This window comes from Rhincodon typus, chromosome 2 (assembly GCF_021869965.1).
Source record: "Rhincodon typus isolate 14 chromosome 2, sRhiTyp1.1, whole genome shotgun sequence".
Lineage (NCBI taxonomy): Eukaryota > Metazoa > Chordata > Chondrichthyes > Orectolobiformes > Rhincodontidae > Rhincodon > Rhincodon typus.
The window spans coordinates 8,999,601-9,006,688 of record NC_063333.1 but is presented as its reverse complement, the minus strand read 5'-3'; positions in this window follow the sequence as shown (position 1 = coordinate 9,006,688).

Below are 7,088 nucleotides of genomic sequence, written 5' to 3'. Positions count from 1 at the left end.
AAATGCCATACCCTATTCCCAATTCCTTCACCTCCGCCGCATCTGCTCCCAGGATGAGGTATTCCACTCCCATACATCTCAGATGTCCTCGTTTTTCAAGTACCGCATCTTCCCCCCCTCAGTGGTCGAGAACGCCCTCGACCGTGTCTCCCGCATTTCCCGCAACTCATCCCTCACACCCCCTCCCTGCAATAACAACCAAAACAGAATCCCCCTTGTCCTCATGTACCACCCCACCAACCTCCGGATCCAACGCATCATCCTCCGACACTTCCGCCATCTGCAATCCGACTCCACCCTTATCTGCTTTCCAGAGGGACCACTCTCTCCGTGACTCCCTTGTCCGCTCCAGACTCCCCTCCAGCCCCACCACACCCGACACTTTTCCCTGCAACTGCAGGAAGTGCTACACCTGCCCCTACATCTCCCCCCTCACCCCCATCCCAGGCCCCAAGAAGACTTTCCACATCAAGCAGATGTTCACCTGCACATCTGCTAATGTGGTATACTGCATCCGCTGTTCCCGTTGTGGCCTTCTCTACATCGGGGAAACCAAGCGGAGGCTTGGGGACCGCTTTGCAGAACACCTACGCTCGGTTCGCACTAAACAACTGCACTTCCCAGTCGCAAACCATTTCAACTCCCCCTCCCATTCCTCAGACGACATGTCCATCCTGGGCCTCCTGCAGTGCCACAACGATGCCACCCGAAGGTTGCAGGAACAGCAACTCATATTCCGCTTGGGAACCCTGCAGCCCAATGGTATCAATGTGGACTTCACAAGCTTCAAAACCCACCCCGCCCACCGCATCCCAAAACCAGCCCAGCTCGTCCCCGCCTCCCTAACCTGTCTTTCCTCCCACCTATCCCCTCCTCCCACCTCAAGCCGCACCCCCATCTCCTACCTACTAACCTCATCCTGCCCCCTTGACCTGTCCGTCCTCCCTGGACTGACCTATCTCCTCCCTACCTCCCCACCTACACTCTCCTTTACTGGTTCCATCCCCACCTCTTTGACCTGTCTGTTTCCTCTCCATCTATCTTCTCCTCTATCTGTCTTCTATCCGCCTCCCCCTCTCTCCCTATTTATTTCAGAACGCCCTTCCCCTCCCCCATTTCTGATGAAGGGTCTCGGCCTGAAACGTCAGCCTTCCTGCTCCTCTGATGCTGCTTGGCCTGCTGTGTTCATCCAGCTCTACACCTTGAACAAAAACGGAAATTGCTGGAAAAATCAACAGGTGTGACAACATCTGTGGAGAGAAAACATTTTTATCAGTCTTATGATAAGTATGTAATGGATTATACTTGCTTGAACACATGCAGATCTAACAACACTGAAGAAATTTGATATCATCCAGGGTAAACCTATGACCACTTCCATCTAGAAATACAGATATGTAGTAGTAACGCTGCCTGCAAGTTCCCTTCCAAGTTACTTACTGTCGCCTGACTTGGAAATATATTGTCATTCCTTCAGTGTCGCTGAATCAAAGTCCTAGAATTCACCCCCTAGCAATATTGTGGATCTAAATATAGCACATGGTCTGCCGCAGTTCAAGAAGGCAGTTCACCCACCACCTTCTCAAGCGCAAGTAGGGATAAGCAATATCCCAATGAAATCCATATCCCATAAATGAATTTTTTAAAAAAACTATCCAGTTAATTTATCTCAAGTTCTTATCTAAAACCCTGTGGCTTTCCTTCTGCACATATTTATCCCAAATCTATCAAAGTCAGTCATAAGAATTTCAGTTGAACAGCTTCCCCCCAACACCCCCACCCATCCACTCACCCACCCCTGCCAAAACAAAGCCTTGAAAAAATGGATTTCTGTTCTGCACAACGCTGGGAAAATAATGTGCTTTCTAATTTCACCCTCCATGGCCTAGTTCTATAATTTGGCAATGAATCTTGCACTTATTTCCTCCACCAAAAGAAGTAATTTCACTCATTCTAACTTATTATATCCCTTTATCATTTCAAAGGCCTCAATTAGATCACCTCCAACCACTCATCAAAAATAGATCACAATAAGGAGGAAAGATTCTAAGAGAGGGCTAACCAAGAAAGTTAAGGAGAGAATTAAATTGAAAGAAAAAGCATATAAGGAGGTAAAACTCACCGATAACCCTGAAGACTGGCAGAAATTCAGCAAAAGAAAACTAAATTGAAAATAAACATGAGAAAATAAACTACAAGGACAAACTAATGAAGAATTTGAGAACTGACAGTAAGAGCTTCTTTAAACAGGTAAAAAGGAGGAGAAGGGTCAGAGTGAGCATAGACACTTTAGAAAACAAATCTGCGGCAACGGTTAAGGTGAGCAAGGCAATAGCAGAGAACATAAAACGGATATTTTGCATCAGCCTTTACAGTGGAAGAAACTTTGACCTACCTTTTAATACTAAAGAATATGGGAAAGGAATTAAGTACCATCACAAGCTGGCTGATGGGCAGGAGGCAGCGAGTGTGGATAAGGGGTTCTTTTTCAGGTTGGCTTTCTGTAACTAGAGGGTTTCTATAGGGATCAGTACTGGGGCTGAAACTCTTTTCAGTATGTATTAATGACTTGGAGGAAGGAAGTGAATATACTGTAGTCAAGCTTGCAGACAATACAAAAATGGGTGGAAAGGCATGTTATGAGAGGGATACAAACAATTTACAGAGACATATTGATAGGGTTAAGTCGGCAATAGGTTGGCAGATTTGAGTATAATGTGGAACAGTGTGAAGCAGAAAAAGTTTTTTTTTCCCTGAAGAAGGGTCCCGACCCGAAACGTCAACTTTCCTGCTCCTCTGATGCTGCCTAGCCTGCTGTGTTCCTCCAGCTCCACACTATGTTATCACAGAAAGCGAAGTGCCTTGTTTGTTATGCACAGAAAGCTAGCACCCAGGTGGAGTAGGTAATCAGAAAGTCAGAATGTTTGCCTTTACTTCAAAGGGGTTGGAGTATAAGAGTAGGGAAGTCTTGCTGCTACTGTACAAGATGCTGGTGAGACCACATCTGGAGTACTGAGAGCTGTTTTGGCCCCCTCATTTAAGAAAAGATATTATTTCATTGGAGGTAGTTCAGAGAAGGTTCTCTAGGGATGATTCCCAGTATGGAGGGATTGTCTTATGTGCAAAGCTTAAACAATTTGAGGAACTACTCACTGGAGTTTTGAAGAATGAAAGGTGATCTCATTGAAATATATAGGATTCTTAAGTGCCTTGACAGTGTAAATGCTGAGAGGATGTTCCCCTCATGGGAAAGTCTAGAACTATAGAGTATAGTCTCATTAAAAAAGGAGTTCTAATTTAAGACTGGAGGAATTTCTTCTCTCATAGGATTGAGAGTCTTTGAAACTCTTTGCTACAGTACCTGTGAAGGCAGAGTCCATGTGTATATTTCAGTCTGAGAAACATTCTTGATCAGTAGGAGATTCAAGGCTTATGGGGAAAGGGCAGAAAAGTGGCTCATGAGGAGTATTGGATCAACCATGAAGCTGTTGAATGGTGGAGCAGGCTTAAAGAGCTGAATGATCTACTCCTGTTCCTTTTTCTTCTTAAAATCTTCTGAATTCGAAGGAACACTATATTTTACTATCTCCTAATGTAACCTTTTTACATTCCAAGTTCAAAAGATGTTCTGCAAGATATGATCTTGGATTTCCTTCCCTGACAGCACTCATGAGTGTACCTACACTGCAGTGATTCAAGAAGTAGGCCCCCCCACCATCTTTCAAACGCAGTTAGGATGGACAGTGAACCTTGGCCTAGCCAACGATAGCAACATTTCGTGAACGAATAAACAAAAATCAAGTCGGCTGTGCAGTTTTGATGAAAAATGATGTTTGACATTTCTCAATCTAGAATCAAGTATATGGAATAGTCTGAGTTTACAGTCTGCATTAAGCTAGTTAATTGCGAAATATGAATTATTAAATAATTCATTATGAATTATTTAATTTGTGTCTCTAGATAATGAATTTCCCACAGACCTTAGACCACATTTGCACTTTCTTATTCTGGGATAGGATATTGTAGTCTTTGGAAAAAAATAATTTAATGCTCTGGCCTGTATGTTGGTTTGTAACTCACTGCTGTAAGAAAAGATTTTGGATCAGGTTGTGCCATGTGAAATGGGAATCTGATTAATGGCACTTTAGTCCTTCAATGTACTGCATAGATTGAAACCCAATATTATAATCTTGGTATGTGCTGCTATTTCTCCACGTTTGTACAGTACGTTCTCATTCTTCCTGCACTGCCTCTTGTTTTATCCCACTTAAATCTCTCAATGCCAAACCATTTATCACTTCAACTTTCATTTTTGACTGTGACTTTTTGAAATATCAGATAGCTAATAGCAAATCTGTTCTCGTGATAGGGCATTGAGCTGATGTACTGTATAAGGGAACAAGAGTGCATATCCTGTTCTTGACCGGATCCTAATCTGGATATTTATGCAGGTATTGGGGCCATATTTTCATGTCAAAAAAAATGTTTTAATGGCCATGTTTTACTAATGCTAGTACACTTTCGTTATGGAGGCATGGTGTAGTTCTGAAAGAATATCCTGGAAAAGCAATTTCATTTAATGGCAACAAGAAAGAAACTCCCATTCAGTGTTTACAATTATCTTTTAAAGCAGCTATTTAATCTATGTAAATTTTGTATTCTTTTTAATGCGGGCGTGGAGTAAACGCTCTGTTTTTTAAAAATGTTCTTTTATTTAAAAATTAAAAACACAACATAGAGACATCTGCAACAGGCCGTAGTGGGTAGTGCAGAGAGAATTCCAACTGACAAGGGGAATGCTGACATTTCCTTGAGCATTGCTCCTTCTGATCCTGAGTTGTGTTGTAGAAAGATACTTTGCTATGGCTCCACTTCCCCAGTGATTCCTGCAGCTGTTTAAATTTAAAATCACCTGCTCACCGTATTGTGAAGACGTTAATGAAATGGACTGTGTGTGTATGGTGGGACAACGGAGCATCTCGAGACTTCATATTATGAAAAACAGTTGACATGGTGAGGGTTGGGGCTAAATTCCATTGTTTTCATTTTTAAGACCCTGCCTATCGTGGAATATGTTACTTTTTTGATTCTAAGCATATATATGCAAAAAGTGCAGTATTGCTGCATTTTAATGAGGATAGTGGCATATGGACTGAAACTGAGTTAACTGGAGCACAGAATGGGTCAGAACAGTCTGTTTGAATCCAGGCAGCTTTGAAGTTAAAAACTATGCAAGTGCAGGGCCAAGTGTGATGCAGCTACTGGAATCTACATGTTTGCCTAGAAAGGAACTGTAGATTGATTCAGGTAGATTCTTTATTAAATTGGACTTCCAGATATCAAACGAGGGTGCAGAACAACTTGTTTTTAACACATTAGTCATATATTTGTTAAATATTGGACCTTACTGCATCATGTTCATACTTGCCAGATGTTCTGCAAGCTCTCAACATTGGTTTGAACCAAGTAACTGGCCGTGGAATGCGGAGAGTTATGAGCGAGTACCAGCTTTCACCATGAAGGCCTTCAGTAATTGCACAGTAACTTCACTGACAAACTCTCAAATTCTTGAGAAATGCATATGATAAATGAATAGTACAGCATCTGGTTGCCTTTCTGTCTCCTGAGGGGGTCTTTTAGGTTCACTAGCACTCCCCCTCATTATTTCAATGAACCAATGGTTTTTTGAACCCAGACACTGAATTTTGATTGTCTTGTCAACCTTTGAAGGCATCACAACCAAGCCAGCTCTGTTCTCATTAGGCCTCCACAGGAACACTGGCCAGCAGTAGACTGTGGACAGCAATTAGGAGTAGGAAGCCTTACATTTTTTTCCATTCCTTATGCTGGTGGTTGAGTTGCTATTAGTTGTGAATTCTTGTGAAATGGCAACAGATTGTGTTTTGTGGCATCCTTGCCACGTTGGCTTAGTGGGTAACACACGCACGTACCTCTGTGTCAGTTTGTGAGTCAAAGTCCTACTCCAGCTGACAGTTCAATGTGGTATCAAGGGACCACTGTGATGAAAGGTGATGCCTTTTGGAGGAGACATCAAGTTAAGGATCCATTTTTCCTTACAGCTAAACATAAGAGATTCCATGGCTTTATCGTAGAATAGTCCTTGCCAAAATTTATCCCTCAAACAGTATCCTGGAAACATGAACTGATCTCTGTCTCATTTCTTAAATGAAAGCAAGCTACTGCAAATGATAGAAGTCTGAAATAAGAACAGAAAATGCCAGAGAAAGGTAGCGGATTTGGTAGAGATGCTGCTAGACCTGCTAAGTTTCTCCAGCACTTTCTGTTTCTATTATCTTATTTCAGTTTGTGGGACCTTACTGTGTGGAATATGCTGTTTGAATTCCAGACATTGACTACAATTCAAAATGAACTCATGGGCCTCCAGGATACCCTGGTCCATTCCTCCTCCATCTCCCAACACCTCCCCACAACCCCACGGTGCCTTCCCATGCAATCACAGAAGGTATAACACATGCCCATTTACTTCCTCCCTCCTCACTATCAAGGCCCCAGATACACCTTCCGGGTGAAGCAGTGATTTACTTGAACTTCACTCGATCTAGTCTACTGTATTCCCAGCTCACAATATGGTCTGCGCTACATCGGAGATACAAAATGCATACTGGGCCACCGCTTTGCAAAACACCCAAGTTCTGTCCGCAAAAATGACCCTGAGCTTCCAGATATCTACCACTTCAAAACACCACTGTGGTCCCTGGCCAACGTTGCTGTCTTGGGCCTGCTGCAGTGCTCCAGTGAGGCTCAGCGCAAGCTGGAAGAACAGCATCTCATTTTCTGCTTGGGGACCCTGCAGCTTTGGGACTCAATATTGATTTCAGTTATTTTAGGCCCTGAACACCTTTTTCCATGTCCTTTGCCCACCTCCACGTCCTAGGCCCTATCATCACATGGTCTACTTTCAGCACCAGTCCATTTTCACCTACTCATAGTCCCCGTTATCAGCTCTTCTTGCTCCTTAGCTTACCATTACAAATTCCCTTTGTTGACCTACCTATCTTTCTCTCCCTCTGGGCTCCATCTCCAACTATCACTAACTGCTTTCACCA